At 50.5% G+C, this 23,440-nt stretch overlaps 1 protein-coding gene across 1 annotated transcript in view; it reads left to right on the forward strand.

The window, feature by feature from the left end:
• Window positions 1-6,281: 6,281 nt before the first annotated feature.
• The window catches only part of Syt2 (synaptotagmin 2), a 118,740-nt gene continuing 101,581 nt past the window's right edge, over window positions 6,282-23,440 (forward strand). The window contains exon 1 of the mRNA XM_052737024.1: window positions 6,282-6,443. The gene's annotated coding sequence lies outside the window, so the exon portion shown is untranslated. The remainder of the gene's footprint in view (window positions 6,444-23,440) is intronic.

A 23,440-nucleotide genomic window follows, 5' to 3' on the forward strand; every position in this document is an offset into this window, starting at 1 on the left:
AGGTGACTAGTCTCCCTGATAAAAGGGAACCCTAGGACCAGGCAGGTCAGGTTCCAGCAGGCTGCTCTTGTGGCAGAATCTTCCCGGGGCACAAGCACCTTGTCAGCGCTCCGGACTCAGGTAAGAGACCTTGGAGGCTGAGGTGCTGACAGGCAGGTCTTAGCTACACACAAAGCCATATAAAATACAAAATCCTGCCAAGGGAGGGAGCAGGGAGCTAGCTCAGGGTGTCTCACTAGTCTCTTCACCCCAACCCCGACACCACCAGTGATCCCTAGGCTTCCAGACTCATTGGCTTTCCTTGAGAAAGACATTCAACTTCCCTGAGGCAAATTGTGTGGAGAGTTAGAAGACTTGAGGGCCTACTGGAGCTAGACAGGAAGTAGTTACGGTGTTCATATGGAGCGATTCCTAAGCATCCATGCTCTGCTGGCCCAAGCCGCTTTACTCACAGGTGGAAAAGAGAGCTGAGATTCAAACTCAGGCAGTCAGGATCCAGAACTGAAATTGGCGAGTCACACATCCCAGCCCCCTGGGCATTTTGATTTAGTGTTTTGTTTTTTAAGGGGTTTCACTCTGTATTCCAGGCTGGTATGGAGCTCACTGTGTAGCTCAGGCTGGCCTTGAACTTAAAGAAATCTACCTTCATGTACTGAGTGCTAGGATTACAGGTATGCCATCATTCCTAGCTTTTAATTTTTCCATGTTGCAGGGTGCGAGGTTAAACCCAAGGTTTTGTACTTACTAAGGAAGTGCTGCACTATTGGGCTACATCTCCTCCCCCACGTGGAAGGGGCCTTACAAGCCCTTCAGTCTAATTCCAGAGTTTTCCTGAACTTCATTTCTTTAGTGACTTTGATTCAGTTGCCTTCCCAAGAAAAATCAAAGAGCTGGTCTCTGGAATCTACATGATTTTGCCCTAGCTTCTCTGACCTTCCAGGGGTCCCAAGACCACCCCACACCATGGCCTCCCAAAACATTTTCTCTTTTCTAAGCATAGCAATAGTAGCTACCTTTTAGCTACTTAATATTTTTCTAGATTTATTTAATGTATAAGGTTGTTTTGCCTGCATGTATGTTTGGGCACCATGTGCATGCAGTGCCTATGGAGGCCAGAAGAGGGCATCAGATCCCCTGTAACTAAAGTTACAGTTCCAAGATATCATGGTGCTGGTTCTGAACCAGTCTTCTGGAAACAGCCCACGCTCTTAACTGCTGAGCCATCTCCCCAGCCCCATGAACTATTCAGTCAGATCTATCTCTTAAGGTGCTGAAAGTCTTCATTCAACCAGTAAGGAAACGGGCTTTAGTGGGGTCACAGGACTGTTCTGCTTCTCAGCTCAAGCTCTTCAGTGAGCACGCTGCCTTTGTGTCTGTTTTCCTCTGCACTGCGTGCCTGGGGAACATCCTTCCCACAGAGGCAGATGAAAGGTTCTTCCTTAGGGCAAGTCCACAGTCAGTTTCTGTTCCGCTGGAGTGGTGGCTCTCCTTATGAGGCGGTGGCTCTCACTGGGGATCCAACCACACCTCAACTTACCTCTTGGTACATATATCTCACTCTGCCACAAGGTAGCTGAGAGCTTAAGGTGCGTCAGTGTCCCCTCCTCATTGCCAGTCCCTAGCCAGTCACAGTGACCATAGTCACTCCCGAGAGCCAGAAGTGAGCAGTGAAGATGTGCAGGGACTGGTGATGGGCACATGCGCGCAACAAGCTGGAGCTCCAGAGACTTGCTCCGCCTCTACTGGTGACTTGCAGAGAGGGTGGTAGGTGGGTCTGGGAGATGTGTCAGCCCCGAAGCTTCTTCCCCACTGTCCTCCACTGAGGCAGGCGTCTGGTGCTCAGCTTCCATAGCCAGGGTCCTTCCGGAAGGCAGTTCTGATACAACCCCGATTTATGGAGATTAAAGTGTCAGGCTCAGTTATTCCAAAAGGGTTCCAGCTGATTTGCTCTTCATCTCGTCATGGTGATGAGCTTCGAAGCCCATGGGTGCCCTCTCAAAAGGAAAGATGCCCTGCAAAGCTTTGTATGATTGCTAATTCTGAACAATCTGTTCTTCACATTTCAGAAAGCTTACAGCTCCCTCCACGAAGAATCTCTCCATGTTAGCTGGCTCACCAAGAGTGTTCAGTACACTGGGTGGGCAGAATAATTCAGAGCCCTCTCCTGCCCGTTCAGAGGGGTGAGAGCCAAGGCTCATTCCAACCGCCTGGGGCGTAGAGCTCCGTGTGTCATGAAGCTTGGTGCTTCACCAAGAGCAGCCGTCTGCTGGTGTATCTCAGGGTGCTTCTTGTGAACCCGAGAAGGGAAGTCCATTTGTGCTTTCAGACAATTCTGAAAGACGATGTCCTTACAATTTTCCCTAGTTCCTGAGATCTGGGAAGCCTGGATCATTATTTGTAACTTAATGAGTTTCTTCCAAAAGCTAGATACAGTCCTGAAAACTTGAAGTTTCCTTCCTAGGACCATAAAGTTGCACAGGACTCCTCTGTCCTCTCCATTCTGCTGCATTCAAGAATTTCATCCCAATTAGATAGTAATTTTTAAATAAGATTTATTATTTTATGCATATGAGTGTTTTGTTTGCATCTATGTCTGTACTACCTGTGTGCCCAATACCCATGGAAGCCAGAAGAGGGCACTGGATCCCCTGGAACTTGATTTATGGATGGTCGTGAGCCACCTTGTTGGTGCTGGGAACCAAATCCAAGCCCTCTGAAAGACCATGAATGCTGGTAACTGATGACCCATCTTTCCAGCTCCTGGAGCCCACTGAGGTTTCCTACTGACTTTACCCAGTGGGGCTGCTTAAGAGGATGACGGGGTCACTGGCCTGGGTACCCAGTGTTTGGAAGGGTCTACGCTTAGCTGTATCTAGCAGGGGGTGGTCTTTTTGCCTCACCCCTTGGCATTGTTGTAAAAAGCCCTTTGAATAAAGTTCTGGGCTCGTGGGTTTTGACCCAGGCCCTCCTGAGGCTATCCTGTGTTTCTGTCTTTCCTCTTGTTGGCTAGGTATCTCTTTCTGTCTAAATATTTCCCACTTTTCCCTGCTCAAGAGTACCCTGATTGTAAAAGTGGGGGCTGGTCTCCCACATCCAGCTACAGTAGTTATGTTTATTGTTTTGTTTGTTGCACAATGAATAAATAATTATAGTCCACCCTGGGAGACTTGCCCTTTACCATTCTTAGATCAGGATTTATCCACTGGTTGATTGATTGAGACATGGTCTTTCTGTGTCCTGCTTGTCCTGGAACTCTGTGTAGACCAGGCTGGCCTCACAGAGATCTGCCTGCCTTTGCCTCCTGAGTGCTGGGATTAAATCATGTACCACTACACCCAGACAGGATTTTTATTTTTAATTAAAATCTAAGATAATGTATGGATTACATGGTGTCTCACTTTAATTTATGTTTTATCCTTTCCCATTTCATGAGTTAATGTCTTCTGTATTTAAAGCATTTTTATGGGTGATCTAAAAATTAAGTAGGCTAGTATAAACACACTAACTTAAATAAAATACAATTTAAGATACACTTAAGTCTGGCATGTCTACAGAATCAGATGATAAGCAGACCAAGAGCAGTGGTGACAGGGATCGAACGTGAGTTTGAGAAGCCCATTGATTCCATGGAGCTTGTCAAGCAGCTGCTTCAGAATCACTCCAGCCAGTGTTGGCTTAGTGGTCAAGAGTCATGCAAACCACTCAGAAGGGTGAGCTGGGGGTGTGTAGGGAGTGGGAGGGTGGGGGACTTCCGTTCCCTGGCTTAGTGCTTGTATTCCTGAGTGTGCTGGGAAGAGGCAGATGCCAGGAGCTGCCACCCCCCCACCCCCCACCCCCCACCCCCCCGCCTGTGGAGGTGAAGGCCTGCTTCTGTCTTGTTCGCTGCAACAGTAGACAGCAGCAAGGCTTTGAAAGGCTGTGTAAAGTTAAAGACCTCACCTGGAAGAGGGGAGGAAGTAAGTCAAGGGCAGGGTGTGAGTGGAAGCAAGGAAGGGCAAACGTGCAGGATTCCAGCAGCAGGTGGGGTGGCGGGGGAGTGCAGGGGCCTGTGTGTGTGTGTGATGCTGCAGTTCCCTGCTGGCTTCTCTCCCCTACTTAGGCCAAAGCAGAACCGGGAGACCTCAGGAAAGCAGTAGGAGAAAGCAGAGAGGCCATGTAGCCAAGGGGAGGCAGAGTTCCCTCAACTCTCAGCGTTATCTCTGCCCCGACCCCCAGGGGTTCAGAAGGATCCTGTATGAGGCAGATCCTTGCCTCATAGCCCCGGGGTGGGAATTCATTTCCAAGATGGTGGTGTAATAGTGCCCAGGGCTCACCCTTTTAAAGTGAGCAGTTGAAAAGTGAAGTATCTAGTAATATGCTGGGTGTGGAGGGAGTGAGTACATGCCTCTTACATCCTTTTCTCTTCCAGTTCCTCAAGTCAAGGGTCATAGGCGAGAGGCATATCCACTGATGAGGTTTGTAACTCCTGATCCTGATGAGTTCAAAGAACATTAAAGCTGTAGCCAGGGACACCACACTTTCCACTTAACCAACGTGATTGAACCGCCGACTCTCCTAATAGTCTTGGAAAGCAGGCAGCTTCTAAAGCTTCCCAGGGCTGCTTGGGAGGAGTTGGGGAGCCGGACTGACAAGGGACTTGATTGGATGTGTGTTGCCAGCCCCGAAGAGTTGAAGTGTGTGGGCACTGCAGCCTTTCTGGTTGGACTCCTGTAGATACACATTATCAGGATGTGGATTAGGAGTGAGGAGAGCAGAGCTTGCCCCTAAGGTGCAGCAACAAGTCTTCAGGCACACAGAGGCTAGGGTGGCTGGGTGGAGGGCGGCATGCTGACACCTGTTTCCTCCACACTGCTCTGTGGAGGCCACAGAATGAACGCAGCCACCGAGGGGCTGCCACTGGCTCCCTTCTGCTGAAGCAAGCTGACTTGGGGTGGTCTTAGAATTCTGACGTCATTGGAAGTGTGATCTGCAAGCCCCCCAGCCCCTGCTGCCTCTTCTCACTCTCACCCCCTGGTCCCACCTGATCTTTGCAGTCCCTCCTTCAGCCATCCCAGCTCTCATTTTCTCAGAGAGCAAACGTGTTGAGGACTGACCTCCAGCCTACTGTTTGGTATCCAAGAGAAAGGCAGGGTGCTACTGTCCTATCATAAAAGTCCACTCCAAAAGTTAAAGGGGCTGGCAAGATGGCTCAGTGGGTAAAGGCACTTGCTGCCAAATCTGACAACCTGAGTTCAATCCCAGGGCTCACAGTGTGGAAGGAAGCAATAACTACTGCATATTGTTCTCTGACTCTGTGTGTGTGTGTGTGTGTGTGTGTGTGTGTGTGTGTGTGTGTGTGTGTGACACACAGAATAAATAAGTGTAATTTAAAAAATTTAAAAATATTTAAAGATTGTGCAGCAAAGAGTTTTTCCGGTGCCCCAGCACCTCTGGGTAGGTTAGAGGTACTGCAGTCCTTTCTCCCCAGGCTCTACAGCATCTCTGGGTAGGTTAGAGGTACTGCAATCCGCTCTCCCCAGGCTCTACAGCACAGGGAGCTGCTTTTGGCTCAGGGCCTCAGAGGTTGTTTCTCCATCAGCAAACCAGATTGTAATCTCCACCTTCGCAGCAACATCTTACACTTTTAGAAAACAAATGAGTGAGAAATCCCTCATTTAGTTGTCTTCCAATCTCCTCCCAGCTCCGGCTCTCCCCTCTTAAGGTCCATTTCAGCCCCGCATACCGTATTTTCACAGCCCCCACCCCGCCTCCCTCTTCCAGGACTCTCCTCTTCATTTATCTTTTACGCTCAGAATCCGCACCATTCCCAGGGATCGCTATAGGGGGGGGGGGGGGGGAGGTGGCCTTACTGCGTGGGCAAGGGAGAAGAAAGGGGGTCTAGGGACCCCAAAATGGCTATGGGTGCTCTTGAGCCCAACTACTTAGCCTCCGCCTGCAGTGAGCGGTTGCGGAGGTCGGGAGGAAGCGGGCTCTTGGGAGCCAAGCCACCTAGGGTGGAGGGGACCGGGTCCCTTCGCCTGCCCGGCTCTCTCTGTCCCGGGAGCTGCCTCCCTGACCTTGACGGGAGGCGAGGCGGGGGCGCGGCGCCCAGCGTGCTGTGCACCGAGGACAGTCCCGCAGGCAGGCCCGCCCCGCACCTCCCGGCGCGAGCCCGCCCTCCCGCGCCGCCCGCCGGGTCTCCTCCCCTCACTGCAGCGCTCGCCGCGCTCGCCCTCGCCCATCGATCAGCCCCTCCCTCTGCCCGGGCGCAGACTGCTAAGCTCAGCAAGTCTTGCGGCAAAGGCACTTCGGAGCGGAGTTGGGCCCGGGGCGGAGCGGGGACTCCGCGCCCCCGGGGAACAAACGCCGCCGCTGGACCGTCGCCAGCGCCGCATCCCTGCAGCCGGTCTCTGCCTCCCGTCGGGGACCGCGGATCTCTCCTGCCGCGTCGGGGTCGCCCTCGGGTGAGTCCCTATCCCCTCCAAAGTTTCTCCATCCCGGCTTCTGAGTCCGGGGGCAGAAGGCATCTGGTTCCTGGGGGTGGGCGGGGTTGCGGAAGTTTGGGACGAAGAGGACCCGGCGCCCGCACCGTCCTTTAAGGGGAGTTTGCCGCGCCACCGGCTGGAGGGAGCCGGGGCCGGGGAGCGAGGAGCAGGATCCTCTGTGGGTTTGCGCCTGGAGCTGCAGGGCCGAGGGGCCGAGGGTCCCTTACGCCCTCCGGCTCTGCTCCGGGCGTTTCTGGTCCCTGGACGCCCCCACCTGCGTCTTGCCCATCCCCCGCCTGTTTGCGCCATCTCTTTTGCCCCGGGTCAAGCTTCGGGGATCTGCGGTACCGACGTCGTGGAAGGAAAGGGGAAGGTGGCGCGTGCGAGGCTGGGGGGTCAGACTAGAATTTTGGAAGTGAAGGTGGAGTGGAGCAGTCTGGGACGCGACAGGAGTGGGGATGTGTGTTTGTGAGGTGTGTGTGTGTGTGGGGGGGTGAAGATGTCCCTTCAAATCTCATGACTCAGCACCACCTAGGACGGCTTGTCGCTGCTCCAGCCCTGGTCCTCGGGGCCAAACAAACCCTTTCTCCTTTCTGGACTCTTCCATTTGCGTTTCTGACCCGCCCCTCTCACCACCACGAATTTTCTATTTTAACTTAGAGACTGCATCTTGTCCCCATCTCATCCCATTAACCCTGGCGCTCTGCCTGGGTTCTTCCTGCCTTCCCACATTCCACAGGTGCCTTTAGCGGCACGGGGTCTCCCCTTTGCACATCCCCACTCCTGAGGTGCTGGTGAAGGTCTCCTTTCTTGGCAGGCAGTGGAAGGAGCCGGAACAAGGACAGAGGAGGCGCTTGCCAAGCAGGACCACTGCAGTGTGCAGAGGGCAGAGGGAGGGAGAGGGTGAGGATGGGGTGGACACGAGGGAAAAAACCCTTAGGTTTCAGGGGGCACCTGAAAGAAGACTGAGGTCAGTCTCGCTCTTCTTCCTCTGCTGTGGGCGGGAGGCGGCGTCTCGAATGTAATAGATTGTCCTCAGTCCAATCTCTAGCTCTTCGAAATCTGGGCACTTCATCACTCCGGTGGTGCTGAGGAGGAGCAGGACCAGAGGCCCTCAGTCCTTCCAGCTACCTCCCAGCCCCCTCCCCAGCTTACACCAAGTCTAGCCTTTCGGCTGCTTCAAAAATATAGGAATGGACATGTCTGACACCCCTCAGGCCGAGCCAGAGGGGCAGGGGCAGGGCAGCTGTGACGCAATGGGACGTGCCTGGCAGACACTGCAAGCTTCAGCTGGTGTCAGGGCCCCAGAGGTGAGTCAGCGTCAGGGGTCTGCACTAGGCACACTGTGGCCTGATCTGGGGGCTTGCAGCCTCAGCCATTCTTCCTGTGCTCCTGGAGAATGGCCAGTGCCACCGGAACTGGGCTCTCCTCGGCTGCTAGAGCCTCTGCCGCCTTCTGCTCCTTGACACATCCTTGCTCTTAGGACTCCCTTTGGATCCGGGCTTCTTAGGATCTCCTGGGCTTAATTTTCACACTTTCCTTTCTGCACCTGGCCTGTGGAGGCACCAGGAGCCTAGGAACTGTCGGGGGTGGGGGTGGGCACAGAGGTAGGTGTCCAGTTACCCTCTGGCAGAGCAGAGACCAGTCCTCTATGTTGTGAGTCAGCTTTGCTCAGCATCCACAAGCTTTCCCCGGCCAGCTTGGTATCCTTTTGGGGGGAGGAGGGTATGCAAACACATTTCTTCTTTCCACTTTGGGGCCTGGCATGCACACAAGACCAGGGGAAGAGAAAGGCTTTGGCATCTGGAGGTTGCCGCAGGGATCTATGACTGGCCTCACCTGTGAGTGGCATTGGTCTTATCCTGGTCACAGAGCACCTTTCCAGAGCTGGTCAGGGGCTCCTGACCATACTGCAGCTCATTTTAGCTGTTCACCATTTCCAGGTAGATGCCATAAGGCAGGCTGCCCCTCATACTGCAGAGATGGGGGCAGGGGCAGGATGGCTGGGGAAGTCTCTCCCTGCTAGGCCACCCCAGTCCTCCTGGATCTGGGTACATCTGACCTTGCGTGGCTCCTGCTCTATCTTTGTCTTACTCTGACTGTGCTCAGGGGAGGGGGCTGGAGGGGCATTGTGTGTGTGAAGCAGACATCCAGGCAGACAATGAGCGCATGCCCAGGGCTGAGGCACACTCGCGGATGACAGAAGGCCGAGCTGAGGAGAATACTGCTTCCTTTAGCTTTGGGATTTGCTAGGTAGACATTTCTGGTCTTAGACATGTTCTAGCTAAAGCTAAATTTGCTTATCTTGAGCTAGCTATCACAGATGTCTGTCTAGGGTGCAAGGGTACTGTTCAGGGACCAGAGTGACCAGCCTCTGTTGCTACAGAGGGCTTGGATACAGCTGGTGGTTAGAATAGGAAGTACAATGCAGAACAACAGAAAACCAGGTGGGCTTGGGTTCTAATTCTCAGGGCCAAGGTAATGGCTGGTCTTGATGGTCAGCCGGACTGTGTTAAGAAATGCATAGAACATCAATGAGGTACCTTTTTTTTTTTTTTGGTTTTTCGAGACAGGGTTTCTCTGTGTAGCTTTGCGCCTTTCCTGGATCTCGCGCTGTAGACCAGGCTGGCCTCGAACTCACAGAGATCCGCCTGCCTCTGCCTCCCGAGTGCTGGGATTAAAGGCGTGCGCCACCACCGCCCGGCAATGAGGTACCCTTTTAAGTGTTATCTATGAGAGCGTTTTCCAAAGATTGAAGGGGACAGACATGCCTTGGATATGAGGGACACCATCCTGTGGACTGGGGTCCTGGACTGAGTTAAAAGACCAATCAAGCACCGGCATTCCCCCTGCTCTCTACTTCCCCATCTACCCGAGTGTATGTTCTCATAGCTACAGCCACATGCTATTCCTGTCCCCATGCCCTCCTCACCACGATGGACTCTATCCCCTGAACCCAGAGCCGAAAACCAAACCAACCAACCAACCAACCAACCAAACAAACAAACCCAAAACAACAACAAGACCCTCCCTTCTGTTGCTTTTCGTCAGGTATTGGTTACAGCGAATACATTAATCATGAAGTGTGTGGCCGCACTCATGTATGCAACAGGATTTTGTTAGACCAACTCCCTGGGTGCCATTGATCCAGGCACTGTGGATGGGTGAGGAATGAGCACCACAGACATCGGTCCTGCCATTCTCCTCTCCCCCCTCTTTTTTAAATCAGGGTCCCATTTACCCACAGACGATCTTGGTCAATCCTCCAGCCTTCTACTTTTGACCTTCTGAGTGCTAGGGTTTGGGGGCTATGCTACCACACCTGGTTTATACAGTGCTAGGATTGAATCCAGGGCTTTGTACATGCCAGGCAAACACTACCAACTGAGCTACATCCTCAGCCCTAATCCCTGCTGTTCTGGATTTTGCAATCCAGTGGACCTTAGCGAGTTATTTAGCTACTTTGATCATCAGTTTCTACAATCATTCAGTATTACCTGTGGCTTTGTTGTTGTTACTCTTTTGAGACAGGATTTTGCTATATAGCCCAGGCTGGCCTTGAACTGAGTATAGAGCTCAGGCTGGCCTCCTGATCGTCCTGCCTCTGCCTCCCCAGTGCTGGAATTATAGGTTCGTGCCCCACTTGGCTATTACTATTTTGTCTTTGTTTGTTTTTTTGTGACAAAGTTTCTCTGTGTAGCCCTGGCTGTCCTGGAACTTGCTCTGTAGACCAGGCTGGCCCTTTATTCAGAAGTCCGCCTGCCTCTGCCTCCCGAGTGCTGCTATTAAAGGCGTGCGCCACCATGGCCTCGCTAACCATTACTTTCTGACAGTCTGTTGTGTGCCATGCTAGGCGACAGGCATTCGGATGAGAATGAAATGTACCTGGCTCCCACACTGGTGATCACCGACTGCCACACAACTGAAGAAATGATCACTCCGAGAACTCACCACAGCTGTGATGAATGCCGTTCATGGGAGCTTATGAATAGTGACTCGAATAGGCCTGAAGTTTTAATACTTGCAGGGGATAATGTGGAAACACTGTTAACACTGTCTGCACACTGGTCCATGGCTCCCTGCACTGAGGCAGCCTGACATCCCGTGTGAGCGTCCACACATACAACTGATTGGTTATTCACCATCTGCTCTGCCGGAAGCCAGGCCAGGAAATGGAAAGTCAGCCCTGGACTCTCTCGGTGTCCAGGAGGCCTGTAGTAAATGGCATAGTTTAAGTGGAGAAATGCCACGTAATAACATTTTTTTCCCTCCAAGGCAGTATAGCGACTATGGACGGATTGCCTGGGTGCCACCCTGCTCTGCACATGCGCCGGCTTTGGACAAATTGTTAATTAAACTCTTATTCTCCATCATCCCATGTGTAGAACAGAGTAAACTTTCTGTCCTCAACATAGGGTGCTGTGGGGGGTGGTGGTTAAGTGAATGACAGCCCAGGGGAGAGCTGTGTGAGTAATTTTGTACCCCGTCAGCCAGTCCTGTCCTTGTCCACAGAGCTGGTGCCATTCCAGCTCATCTTCGCTCCCCATCGCAGGCAGTTCTGCTGGTACCCAGTGAGCTGTTTCTTGCCAGAGCTTCATTTCTGGGAAGGGCTTGTCCCAGCCACCCTTCACTTCCATCTCTGGAGCAGACCGTTCAAAGAGGTCACTGGGGTGATGGGTGACTTTGGATCCCGGCCTCGAGGGACTGGAGCAGTCTCTGAATCTGGACTTTGGGGAGCCTTCAGCTGCTAGCCCCAAGAGTCAACTCCAGGAAGGGCTCCCCAGATGCATGGCGAGCAGAGCTGCTGTGGAAGCTTCCTCCCTGGGTGGTCTCCAGCTGCTGAGATCCTGGATTCTGGATGACATTTAGGAAAGCAGGGTGTAAGTGGCCGGGCCCATTGTAATGGCCACTGAACCTCCCAGCATGTGGTTCCCAAGTAGCCCCCAAACAGTTCTTGGCCATTTCTAGGGTGGCAGCAGAACTCAGCCCCACCTGTCTCCCGCTCTCTCCAATACAGCTGTTCAGAAAGGGCTATGTTAACTCCAGCCCCTCCATCTTGGAGCAGCTGTGGTGGGCCCCATTTCACACTGAAGCAGCAAGGGCTCTTTCTCCTCTATTTTTTATTTGGAGGGACTAAGCAACTCTCTGAAAGACAGTTGGAAAGATCCCAGAACCCCTGGGGGGGCCCATAGCACCCAAGAGGAGCATTCATGATAGCCAATGTAGGGTGGCTAGACTTCCAGAGCCTGGGTCAGCTGCCCAGCAGCTCCAGGGTCCTCAGTCCTTGGAGCCGGCTTCCTGCCTCTCTGCCCCCTGCCAGAACTGATGGGCCCAAGCACTCGCACTGGGCAGCCCGGGGCCCCTTGGAATCAGGAAGGCTCCCTTTTTGGCATTTGCAAGGGCAGGCGCCTCTGAGCGGGGCAGGGGGGAGTCCTCGGCCATGGAGAACCCTGTCTGGGCGGCCTATAATTGGGTTGATGTGGTGACTCTGGAGCGGCAATTAGGGAATACTGCAATTAGAGGTGGAATTTTCCCATTACCACTTCCTGCCTCTTAATAGTGAGTGCAGGTGGGACTGTGAGCACGGCACTGGGGAGATGGGAAATAGAAATGAACAACCGGCTGGGAGAGGGTGGGTCTGGGAGGGGTTTAACCCTTTCCATGCTCTCACACTTGGGGCAACAAAGGGGTGATTTGGTGGTGATGAGACATGGTGGGGCAAGGAGGCCTCAGTGTGCTGCATTTTGATAGCTGAGGTAGAATCACTTGAGCTCACTTTGGGCGTGTGTGTGTGTGTGTGTGTGTGTGTGTGTGTGTGTGTGTGTTCTCATGCGCGCACACGCGTGTGTTTTAGGTAGGGTATTACTGTGTAACCCTGGCTGGTCTTAAACTGGGCACTCCTCCTGCCTCAGCCTCTTCAGTGCTAGGATTAGAGATATGAGACAACACTGGGCTCTTCAAAAAATATTTTTTTGTAATTTTTGCTGGGTGTCCTACTTCTTTAATCTCAGCACTTAGGAGGCAGATGCATGTGGAGTTCTGTGAGTCTGAAGCCAGCCTGATCTACGTAGTGATTTCCAGGCTAGCCAGAGCTACATAGTGAGACCCTACCTAAAAAAAAAATATTTTTTTTAAACTGACACAGAGTAATTGTGCATACTTAGGTGGTACAGTGTGGCATTTTAATATATACAAGTGTGGTGCTTAGAGAAAGATCCTTGACCCATCACTCACCTCGGATATTTATTATTTGATTGTTGGGGACTTTTTGGTTGTCCATGTTATCTGGGCCCTCCAGACAGCCCCTGCTCCCGAAGGGTTGGAAAGTTTAAGAAAAATAGCTTTTCCATTATCGTTGACTCTGGTCTGAACTAATGGTCTAGATGTGTTGGGCATCTGCTTTCTGCTTTGAAAAGTGACTGGGGAGGTTTTAATGCATTTATGAAAAGGAAGTTCTTTTTGATATGTGGCCTCACCTTCTCCTGCCCAACCATAGCTTCCAAGAGCAGAGAGGAGCTTTGGAGGCAGCTGCAGGGCCCCTGAAAAGGGTGCTCCATGTCTCAGAAGTCCACACTCCTGTCTCCTGTGTGTCTTTTGGGGAAAGCATATTTTAAAAATACAGAGTCCTCCGTGTCCATCTTCTTCTGGCCTAGCTTCTCATGTTCACAGTCAACCATGGATCCCTTTGTGCCACACAGCTAGAGCAGTCACAGGCCCCAGTGAGGGACCTGAGATCACATGGTGGAAGGGATGGAGGCCTGAAGGAGGAGAGAACCACTCACCATCCAGTCACAACTCAGGCATGGAGGGAGGCTGCATGAAAACCTGTCGGAACTGAAACCGAACCCGGCCTCACCACTGGGACCCAGAGAAGTTAGAGGTAACCCTGAAGAGCAGGGGCTGGAAATCCTATGAGCAGGCGGTGTGGAGTTAATTGGTGGGGGAGGGCTCCCTCTCCCGGCGTTAGTCTCCCGAGGAGAAAAGGCATCACTTTAATAAGGCCGCCCTGGTTCCAAATCAATCCTGGCATTGCAGGAGGCGAAGGGGGAAACACAGCCACGAAATTGGATTAGCTCTTTGATGCTGGGAACCGTGCTGGCTGGGGTGGGCGGCAGAGAAAGGAGGACTGAACTTGCCCTAGAGTTCTGAGGCTCAGGGATATCCGGCTCCCACCCCACTTAGTCCTCTGTTGGTGGAGGGGCGGCAGTGTGTTCAGGGGGAGGAGCCAAGGCTTTCACTACTGCCAGGCTTGGAGACGTCCCTAGGATTTCCCTGGAGTAGGTGTGAGATCCCAAGCTCCTCAGTGGGGGAGGTGATGGGAAAGAGGGAGAGGAGATGTTTGCCTCGCCCCAGCTGTGCCCCACAACTGCACATTCTGAAGATCCAGCACAAAGGGAACACACCTGTGGCCAGGAGCTGGGGTGGGGGCTGCTTTCCACTTCCATAGCTTCAGAGCCCCCCTTGGAGAATACAGCTGAGAACACAGGGGCTGCTGCTGCCGCCCCCGGGGGGGACGATCACACAAGGTGCTCCATGATAGCGGCTCCCAGAGTGTGCTCCCTGGGGGCGTTCCCAAAAGTTTTCCAGAGGGTTCCTTAAGGCATTCAAGGCAGTTTCAATAATAGCGCCAAAGTGCTCAGCATGTTCGAAAGACTGCTTTGATGCTAAGGCAGTGGTGGATGAGGACACTTGATACTTCGTGTGAGTCAAGGCTGGGGCTGCGCCCACCTGTCCTGGTCATTGTATTCTTCCCTGAGACATGCTAAACAAATAATCAAAGAAGGTCTTTGATGAAGCAGTCAAGATACTGATTTCACAAAATCTGGACCCCGGGATGAATACACACCTTTTAAAATATTCCTTTTAAAATATTTTCTAAAATGAAATGAGTAGACTATACAAAGCACTTCTGTCCACTGCAATGGGAGCAGAAGCCCAACCTCCTGGGCATCCATTTGAGTTACAAACTGAACTAGCCACTCCTTTCATGGACCGGTGTTTTCACTTGAGAAAATGACTGAGAAATAGTCATTCAGAGTGAGTGTTGAGTGGACATTTCTGCAGAAACAAATGGATTAAGCCTGCCATTTCAAGAAGAACATCCAGCAAATGTCTGTTATCAATGGTGAAACTCAAACCTTCAAGCAGAAGTTAGAATTTCGGAAAACATATCTGTTGTCATGAAAAGGACTCGTCGGGTCGGATCAGTGGGAATTTAATAGATGACTGGTTAATATTAGTGAAGTTTGTCAGCATTTAGAAGAGTTACGCTACTGAGCAAGCAGCTGTCACTGAAGAGAAATGTGAAGCCCTAGAACCATCCTCAATCTTCCACTGAGTGCAAGGTAGATTCCATATTGCAGGGATCCTAGAAACCGCCCCATGGTAAATTTTGATGTCGTATCAAGGACTATCTGTAATGATTTGAAAAAACTTTACTAAATACTCTTCCCTCAGCCAGGTGTGGTGGTGCACACCCATAACCCCAGCACTTGGGAGGTGGAGGCAGGAAGGTCAGGAGTTCGGGACCAGCCTGGACTACATGCAACCCTATCAGATAAATAATAAATAAAAAGAAAATAAGGCTGGCAAAATGGCTCTGTGCATGAAAGTACTTGCCACCAAGCTTGATGATTTGAGTTTGATCTATGGGACTCCCATGGTGGAAGGAGAGAGCTGACCTCTGAAAGTTCTTCTTTGGCTGTCACGTGAGTACCACGTGATACATGCCATTCCCCTGACAATAAATAAAAGTCAAATACCCTGTGTGAGTTTGAGTCTTCCTTCCTTCCTTCCTTCCTTCCTTCCTTCCTTCCTTCCTTCCTTCCTTCCTTTTTTTTTTCATATCCCTTCACTGTGATAGACTGAACATGATCTGGGATGGGAGATTCCAGTCCCTTCCAGTAAACCAGGCATTGAAAAAAACCTGGACATGTTTCTTATGATATAACACATCTGGATGTTTTTCACCTTAGAAAACATAGTCTTGAGCCGGGCGGTGGTGGCGCACGCCTTTAATCCCAGCACTCGGGAGGCAGAGCCAGGCGGATCTCTGTGAGTTCGAGGCCAGCCTGGACTACCATGTGAGTTCCAGGAAAGGCGCAAAGCTACACAGAGAAACCCTGTCTCGAAAAACCAAAAAAAAAAAAAAAAAAAAAAAAAAAAAAAAAAAAAAAAAGAAAACATAGTCTTATTGAAATCTATTGTGTTCACATGTAACAGATTGTTCTTTTTTTTTTTTTTAAGATTTTATTTATTTATTATGTATACAGAAGAGGGCGCCAGATCTCATTACAGATGGTTGTGAGCCACCATGTGGGTGCTGGGAATGGAACTCAGGACCTCTGGAAGAGCAGTCGGTGCTCTTAACCTCTGAGCCATCTCTCCAGCCCCAGATTGTCCTTGTCAGTCAATAGTGGAATAGTTTCTCAATCTGGATATCTAATATGGTAACTCTAACCTACCTAAGTGCATGCTGTGAGTTGGGTCTTCATTAGGCTGGTATTGAGCCACTGCCCTTGGGGTAGTCTTTGTGGGAGCTGGGCACACACAGAGAAGGGTTTCCCAAGATTTAGTACCTCAGAGAAGAAGTTAGGTGTGTACTTGTGTCTCAGCTGTCCCAGTCACCTGGCGGCCTTGCTGGACACCCTGCAAAGAAGAGTGGGCAGGGACAGAGCCAGCCAGTTGGGAGAGCCTTAGGGCACCCATTCCACTGGCCTCAGCTGGCCTCTGGGGTTCAGGCCCTATCCCATGGCTGACCTTGTTAGAGTGAGGGAGAGGGATTCAGGATCCCCCCAACATCTCAGCCCCTGTTCTCCCAGCTTAACTCTGCCTTGATCTGCCTTACATATTGGGGTTCTTAATATTGAGTTTTATTTAAGCTGTCTGAAAAGAGAGGGTTTAAAGCTTTAGAAAGATTTAAATATGTTGTAGCGTAAGTCTTTGTTCTAAAGATAAAGCCCAAGTCCCAGAACTTGAGGCAGGAGGATTGTGAATTTTAGTCTAGCATGGGTTGCACAGTAAGTTCCTGAATAAAACCCAAAAAACAACAAAAAAACCCAAAACAAAACAAAAGGGAAGCCGTGTATACAGGGCAAAAAGTGCAGTCTGCAGAGATGCGGTCAGGGTGCCCCAGGGGGCAGTTGCTGTGGCTGGAGGTGTTTTAGATAGGATACTGGGTGCTGGCACACTGGGAACTCAGTGCACGGTCACAGGCAGGTCAACAGACTTTCCTGCTCATTTTGTCTTTGTAGCAAGTCTCAGCTCTACAGAGGTAACATTACAGATCTGAGCTCTGCCTATTTGAAATGTTGGAGTTGACGGCTTTTAGTGTATTGGTAACATTGGACAGCCATCATAATCCAGTGTTAGACTCCATGATATTTCACCCCCTACAGAGGCGGATAGTCTCTGAAAGGTAAAACAGTCCCTGGGTTACCCTGCTGGTGGACAGCCTCCAGACCAGTATCCAAGTCAAGTGTGTGTGCCTCAGTGCTGTTCTAGCTGCCTGCCTTAGAGAAGGTTGGGCTGTCTCTTGCGTGGGGACTGTGGACAAATGCCACTCCCTACTCCCCTGGCTGGTGTCACAGGGATTTATCTAAAGTAGGTCTTGTCCACACAGTTCTAGGGATGCTGAGGGGGAAACCCTGAACTCAGCCCCTCTCAGGAGTAAGGTTCCAACAGTAGCCCCATGGATCTTCCTTTGGCCTAGCTTACAGGAGACCCAAAGCTCCTCAAACAGACCCACTGAAGGTCTGGGAAGTAAGATGCCAGGAAGTAGAATTTATCTGTTTTGTTGGTAACCCAGGATGGAGAGGAAGTTCTTTCTTGTGTCTAGCCACATTTCTTCTGCTGTGCTGAACACTCATTTCCTCTTCCTATACACCCGTCCTTCCCTGCCTGCCTGGCGATGCGGGGAGCCATTGCACATGGGAAAAGCTGAGAGCCAGAAGCAGTTATGGACTCTTTCCACTTAGCCACATGCCTGTTGAACTTAAAATTTATCTCCCTCATCTCTGAGACTCAAAGAGACTTGTTCTTCCAGTGGGAAGACCAGGTAGGCTTCATGTCTGTCCCATGGCATTTGTGGCTCTGGCCCAGGGAATAGGCCCAGCTGGCCCAGGAAGGATGAGTGAGGGCAGGTTGGAGAGGCTGTGGAGGACAGCAGAGAGCTACCCCAGGTGAGGGTGTGGTGGAAAGGGAACTTGCCTTTCTCTCTCTGCACAGGGCCGGGCTGTTGCTGTTGATGGCCCTGGCTTGTGGCCCCTTCCCAGCCTGGCAGTCTTCAGCTACCCTGACCTCAGTGTACCTCTCTAGGGGCTGTTCCCAGTGCTGATGGGGATCAGAAAGGAGGAAAGACCAAGACATAGCAGAAGATGAGGGGAGGTGTACTTCCCTGGGTGACAATGGCCACTTAGGTCAGTGGTTCTCAACCTGTGGGTCTTGACCCTTTGGGAGTCAAATGACCCTTTCACAGGGGTCACATATCAGATATCCTGCATACCTGATATTTACATTATGATCCATAACAGTAGCAAAATTACAGTTATGCAGCAGCAAGGAAAATAATGTCATGGTTGGGGGTCACTTCAACATGAGGGGCTGAATTAAAGGGTCACAGCATTAGGAAAGTTGGGAACCACTGACTAAGGAGGTTTGGACTTGCCTTGCGGGGGGGGGGTGCTGAGACCCTGCACACTGTCCCTTGTGGGGGTCCTGAGTCTTCTCCCTCTTCCTGGAAGCCTTTTGTGGCTCTGACCCTGTAGAGCTAGGTGGAAATCACCAGTGAACTTAAAAGTACTCAGAGGCAGTCAGGCAGGCAGCCTCACCAGGACAGGTTATTATTATTTTTTAAAGACTTATTTACTTATTATGTATACAGCATGCATGCCTGCAGACCAGAAGAGGGCACCAGATCTCATTACAGATGGTTGTGAGCCATCATGTGGGTGCTGGGAATTGAACTCAGGACCTCTGGAAGAGCAGTCAGTGCTCTTAACCTCTGTGCCATCTCTCCAGCCCAGGACAGGTTATTTTTAAATTAATTTTTTTTGCTTTATTGAGACAAACTTGACAGACACTGCAGATGTTCAGGATGTGTGATGACTTGGTATACATGTACATTGAGTGACATTTATCACATAAATCAATACATGGCCATAAGGTGATCCTGTGGGGACAGAGGAAGATGCCCATAATGCCCCTGAGACTCCCAGTTCTAGGACACACGGTTCTTGACCTTCCTCTAAAACGAGACAGACATATTTCCAAAACAGCCCTTTGTAGTGGCTCCTCAACCAAGCCCTCTTCGCTGAAAGCAAATTCTTGTTTGGTTCCTGGCACCCAGCAGCATTAGGTGGGGGGAAGATTCACACTCCCTCAGGCATGGATCTGCACACACACGCAAGCAAGCGTCAGTGTCGCTTTGGGCAAGGTGCCCACGGGCTGTGCTACCTTATTCTAACACTTATTGGAAAGGGACAATGAACTTGAACCTGAGACCTAATCTCTAGGTCAAAGGAGACTCCTGGTCTCACACTGTCTTCCTGCCCATGTGCTGCCTTCTGGCAGGAATCCTAGGCTGGGGTCTGGTTTGGGAACTGGGCAGTTGTGTGTTCTCCTTGTAGACTTGGGACCTGTGGTCCCCCGCAGGCCTTGGCCTTTGTGGCAGCTACCACCTGCTGTTAGGAGCCAGTGCCTGGAGATGGCTCAGCTGTAGTGTGGAAAATTCAGAGAATGTGATGGGGTTGTGCTTCTCAGTAGTTCTGTGGACAGTGAGTGATTGTGTGTTGGGGAACAAAGTCTGGGGCTTCACTTACTGCCCTTGGTGGCTGAAGTGGTGGAGGAGACTAGGGGGAGGAGAGGTGAGTGAGGAATTATTCTGGCAGGACAGGCTCACCTGATCTTCCTGCTTTGCCCCACAGCAGTAAGATTCTTTTCTGTCTCCAAAGTTTAATAGAGAAGGACAGGTCAGCATTGATCCTTGTTCTCTGTCTCAGGGGTGAAGACAGAGGAGAGAGGCCATGCTGGTGGCCCCTGCAGCTCAAGGAACTCGATACGTTAAGCAAAAACTGTACCACAACTGATTAACTGTGGGGTTTACAGTGGACATACAGAGAGGACTCTGGCATCCCCCGGCCTTCCCTCGTGTTGGGTGGGATTCCCGGAAGTGCTGAGCTTGGAGACAGGATCTGGCTGTAGAGTCTAGAGTTTCTGGCTCTGCCTCCAGCTCTCTAGGCATCACTACTTGTCTCTGTTCCTCCCATGGAAGCGAGGACACACAGCTAGAAAGGCCCTGGTGTGCTTTCCCAGAGTCCCAGAAAATGCCACAGGTTTCCAAAGGCCAGTTGTAGGTTTTATCCAAGAGAGCAAGAGAGGAATTCTAGAATTAGCCACTCACCCCAAAGAGCAAATGAGTTGGAGGAGAACATCCCAGAACCAGGGAATCACATGCCTTTGACTGTGCGTGGATAATGCACATGGCAGACGAGCCCCAGAGTGGCTGGGTGCAGGAGGAACACCAGGCTGTCCTTGCACCAGGATGGAATGAGAGCAGTGTTTGCAAACGGCAGCAAACAGAGTTTGGGTTAGATTTTAGGCAGTACCCATTCTCCGAGCACTAAGGAATCTGACAACTGACTAAAGGGGTGTGGCAGCATTGACCTGATGTTTCGGGAAAGCAGGGAGAGCATTTCTGAGAGAGATGCTTGCAGGGTGGCAGTGGCAGCCATGGCCTCACAAGGCCTTCCTCAGACAGTCCATGAATCTCTTCTTGCTTTGCAGCTGAGGTCAGCGCCGTCTGGATGTCTGTGAGAGGAAGATGTCAGGTTCTCCTGGCAGGGAGATTTTTAGCATAAACTATCCCCAGTTCACATCTCTCCATGACACGTGTGGCTAACTGCAGCTGTCACATCAGTCAAGTCGAACGCAATTACACCTTTGCTCTCTTGTCCTGCCGTGACATAAATATGGCGTCTGAGAACCGTATTACTTGCTAGTGGTGGGGGACTGGAGCAACTGGCTTTGGAGGCGGTGGGGTGACAGAGATTTATGTTTCAGACCCAGGGACAAGGGCAGCAGACGGGCTCTTTGAGGGTGTGGGATTGGGTGGCCAGTGCTGCTGTCCACTCAGGGGGCCCTGAATAGTTTATTTTTAGATCAGCAGATGCTCTCTGAGGGTCTTTTGTGCCCTTGGATTCCTTTTTTAATTGCTCCGGTGGTCCCAGGCTTCTCGTGTGCACAGGTCTACCTGCAGACACTGAAAGGACCAAGGATGCACAGCTGCCCCACTGCTACAGCCCACGCTGTGCACCTGGACGCATGATTGATGATGTCAGGGAGTTGGTGACAAGTCTATGGCGTGAGAGGCCTCAGGCACCCGAAGAGGAACTGGCAGACACTAAATACAGGTGCCGTTACAGAACGCCAAGCGGGTGGTGAGGCTTTCTTGCTCCATGGAAGGTCTGAGGCAGGATGGGCACTCGGGAAGGAAAACTTGATAACTGAGTTCTCTATAGCATGGCTTGAGTGTGTGGGTAGACATGCCAGGGACAGCTGAGTGTGAGCACAACAGTTAGCTTGCGTTTAAAAAAATGTCCTTCATGTTGGGGAGATGTAGGGGATTAGAAGACAGAAAAAGAGGAGGGGATGGAGGATAGTCTTAGACATCACAGGCTTGGCATGTGCCAAGGATGTGAGTGGTGTGTAGGTGAGGTGCTTTGGGCACCTGAGTCTTCAGTCATGAGATAAGGCCTGCCCCAGGACATGTAGATTGTCCCACCCGATGTGCGTAAGTCTGTTCACATCCCCTGTCCCTTTGCATGTGGTCTGTTTAGACATGCAGAACTTTCCCTGCCAACAAGCTGCAGCTCTGTGCCTTCAACACTGGAGGGAGAGTAAAGAGCCCAGAACTTTGGAAGAACGTAACTTCTAGATTCATTGAACAGGAACTCTAGACTGGAACCCTGGCCAGATCTAGCTCATTCTTATCTAACTAACATAATTCTGATGTCACTGGAAATGTTTCCAGAGAGGCTTAAGAGCACTTTTTGCACCTATAGAATATCTGGGTCTAATTCTCAGAACCCACATGATGGCTCAAAACAGTCCATAGCTCTAATTCCAGGGGATTTGATCCACTTTTCTGGCCTCTCAGGCATCAGGCACACAGGTGGTGCTCATACACATACTGAGATAAAACACTCATTCACATAAATCTGTAAAAAAAAAAAATTACGCTTTTTCCTGGAGAAACATTGTTATTGATGCTAGAAGATTTATAATATAAACCAGGGCTGGGAGATGGCACCCACCATAAAATACTTGGCCTGATGCCGGGCGGTGGTGGCGCACGCCTTTAATCCCAGCACTTGGGAGGCAGAGCCATGCGGATCTCTGTGAGTTCGAGGCCAGCCTGGTCTACAGAGTGAGTTCCAGGAAAGGCTCCAAAGCTGCACAGAGAAACCCTGTCTTGAAAAAAGTCAAAAAAGAAAAAAAAAAGCATGGTAGCTCACAGTGAGAGGCTGGAGAGATGGTTCAGCTATTAAGAGCATGTTCAATCCCCAGTATCCACATGGTATCTTACAACCATCTGTGACTCCAGTTCCAGGGGATCCAATGCCCTTTTCTGGCCTTTATGAGTACCAGGCACACATGTGATACACATGCATAAATGCAGGGAAAACATCTGTACACATAAAATAAAATTTAAAAAACCCAACAGAGTAGATGTTTCCTGAATAGTGACACCCTGGATTGACTTCTGACCTCCACATGTGTCTGCACATACACGTGTGACACACACATGAAAATGCATAAAGCATCTGAAATTATTTTGCCTTCTACAGAGTAGGATTGGTCAGTGAGTTGTTTTATCTTCCAAACTTGACTCCCAGGACCCACAAAAGGGTTATTGTGCTGGTTTGAATGAGAATGGCTCCCTTAGGCTCATATGTTTTAATGCTTGGTCTCTAGTTGGTAGAACTGTTTTGGGAAGGTGTGTTAGTCGGGGTTCTTTAGAGTAACAGAACTTATAGAATGAATTTCTCTCTATATATATGTATATAGATACATATATATGTTAATCACATATACACACAAACATGGAGAGAGTCATTTGTATGTGTATATAAATATATATGCACACACACACACATATATGTGTGTGTATGTATATATGTGGAGAGAGAGGTGGGAAGAAAAGAGATTTATTAGAATGGCTTACAGGCTGTGGTCCAGCTAATCCAGCAATTCCTGCCTATGAATGGAAGGTCCAAGAATCCAGTAGTTGTTCAGTCCATGAAGCTGGATGTCTCAGCTGGTCTTCAGGATATGTCAGAATCTTCAGAAGTAGCCTCTAATGCCAGTGAAGGGAGGGATTGATAGTGAGGTAAAAGCAAACAGGCAAAGAGTGAAGCTTCCTTTTTCCTGTGTCCTTATCTAGGCTTCTGACAGAAGATGTGGCTCAGATTTGTGTCTTCCCACCTCAAAGGTCCAGATTAGAAGAACTGACTAACATACCTTTCCAAAACAGTTCTACCAAGTAGAACTTCCACTTCAAATTAAGCAAGAAATCCCTCACAGGTGTGTCCCTCCATTTTTTGGGTTTTAGTTAATCCCAGATGTAATCAAGTTGACAACCAAGAATAGCCATCACAGAAGAATTAGGAGATGTGACCTTGTGGAGGAGGTGTGTTACTCGGGGTGGGTTTTGAGGTTACAAAAGTTCATGCTGGGCCCAGTCTCACTCTCTCTGCCTCCAACTTTGGGATTGGATGTAAGCTCTCAGCTGCTGCTCCAGCGCCATGCCTGCCTGCCTGTTGCCTTGCTCCCTCCCCTCTAAGATGGTCATGAACTCACCTTCTGAGACTATAAGCAAGCACCCAATTAAATGCTTGATTTTTAAAGTTGCTTTGGTCATGGTGTCTCTTCACAGCAATAGAACAGTAACTAGGACAGTCTCGATTGTGATCTTGGGC

The sequence above is a fragment of the Peromyscus californicus genome, unplaced genomic scaffold, assembly GCF_007827085.1.
Source record: "Peromyscus californicus insignis strain IS unplaced genomic scaffold, ASM782708v3 Scaffold_14__1_contigs__length_90479793_seg_2, whole genome shotgun sequence".
Taxonomy (NCBI): domain Eukaryota; kingdom Metazoa; phylum Chordata; class Mammalia; order Rodentia; family Cricetidae; genus Peromyscus; species Peromyscus californicus.